The sequence below is a fragment of the Eumetopias jubatus genome, unplaced genomic scaffold (assembly GCF_037043125.1).
Source record: "Eumetopias jubatus isolate StellerSeaLion01/CBP00866 unplaced genomic scaffold, mEumJub1_p1.0 scaffold_4, whole genome shotgun sequence".
NCBI lineage: Eukaryota > Metazoa > Chordata > Mammalia > Carnivora > Otariidae > Eumetopias > Eumetopias jubatus.
Window position 1 is genome coordinate 175,491,879 of NW_028274810.1, and position 1,958 is coordinate 175,493,836.

Sequence of the window (1,958 nt, forward strand, 5' to 3'; positions counted from 1 at the left end):
GGCATATCCGGGTGACAAGGCCTATGCAATGAACCCATCCTACTCTCCCATAATGTCAGAATCAGCTTTCTAGAAGTTATGTTACAGCTCTATGACACACACTCAGCATTTATGTTAGCCTATGTCTCAGGGACACGTGAAGGCGCTGGGAATGGCATACAAAGGATACAAGTCCCAAGGAGCTCGCAGCAGGTTGCACTGGCCTCTGCAATATGGTATAGTAACAGTGGGAGCTTCTGTGGGAGCCCATAAGAGGAAAGTGCCATCTAAACTGAGACATGAAGGTTGAATGGGAGATGCTCAGGTGAAGAGAAAATCAACAGGAAGAGTGTTTTGGGCAAAGAGAACATGGTGCACTAAAGCACAAAGGTGAGTGAGACAGCATGGTGCTGAGTTTGACAAAGGGTAGGTGATTCAGGATGCCTGGAAGGAGGAGCCGGTGGGAAAGGGAGAAGTGAGGCCTGAGAGCTAAGGAAATGGCAAAGGCAAAAAAGAAGGCCTCAGAAGCCTTATCAAGGAATTTGGTGTTTGGTCTAAGGGTGATTACCATCACTATCAAAAGGTTTTAAGAATGGAAGTCACATAAGTAGACTAGCAATTTGGAAACATCATTCTGCAAGTAAGAAAGAGAAGAGAAAAGAGAAGAGAAGAGAAGAGAAGAGAAGAGAAGAGAAGAGAAGAGAAGAGAAGAGAAGAGAAGATGAAGGTGGCATTGAAGATCTACTGCAGTTAGGAGACAAGTGCAAAATCTGTGTGGAAAACAAGAGTGGTCTGACTTAAAATCCTTAGCACACTGACTGGTTCATAAGAAATGCTCAATACATGGTGTACATCACTAATAACACTAACAATAATGCGATGGCAGGAAAGAATGGTTTGAGATGCATTTAAGATGCAGAAATATATACCACCTCTTGTCAGCTATCAGAGATGAGAAAGCAGGAGAAATCAAGGAGGGCATGGGTTTTCTGCCTTGGCAACTACGAACGTAGTTCATAGTGGTAGTCACTATGATGGGGACATGGAAAACGGAACTGGCTTGAGGGTCGTAGAAGAGGTGGAATTTATTTGGGTTTCAGTTTAAGATGGGCAGTGAACATTTCTCAGTGATTTTCCCTGTTCTCTGTTTCCTTTTCCTTTTTTATTTAAACACATTAACCATTTAAAACCAAACCAGTCAATGGCTATCAGTATATTTACAACATTGTGCAACCGTCATCACTTTCTAATTCCAGATCATTTTCATTATCCCAAAAGGAAACCCCGTGTCCATCCAACAGTCACTCCCCATTCTCCCTTCCCCTCAGCCCTGGCAGCACTAATCTGCTTTCTGAGGCTGTGGATTTTGCCTATTCCGGATAGTTCATGTAAATGAAATCACATGCAATATGTGACCTTTATGTCTGGCATACACAAATGTTCTGAGTGGCATTACTTATAATCACCAAAAAGTGGCAACAACCCAAATATCCACCATCCAATAAATGAGTAAACAATTTGTTGTATATCCATACTGTGGAATATTACTCAACCATGAAAAGTAATGAAATACTAGCACATGCTCCAACATGGATGAAACTTGAAAACACACACTAAGTTAAAAGAAGCCAAGTCAAGAAAACATGTATGGTTCTATTTATATGAAATCTCCAAACAGGCAAATGTGTAGAGACAGCAAGAGGATTTGTGGTTGTCAGGGCCTGGGGCGAGGAGGAGATGGGGAGTGACTGTGTGATGGGTATGAGTTTCTGTTTGGAAAAGTTTTAGAACTTGATAGTGATAGCACAACATTGTAAATGCACTTAATACCACTGAATTGTACACTTTAAAATGGCAAATTTATTAAATAAATAAATAAATAAATAAAAAGGCAAATTTATGCTATATGTATTTTTCCTTTTTATTTAAAAAATGTGGTAAAATACATATAGCATAAATTTGCCTTTTTATTTATTTAT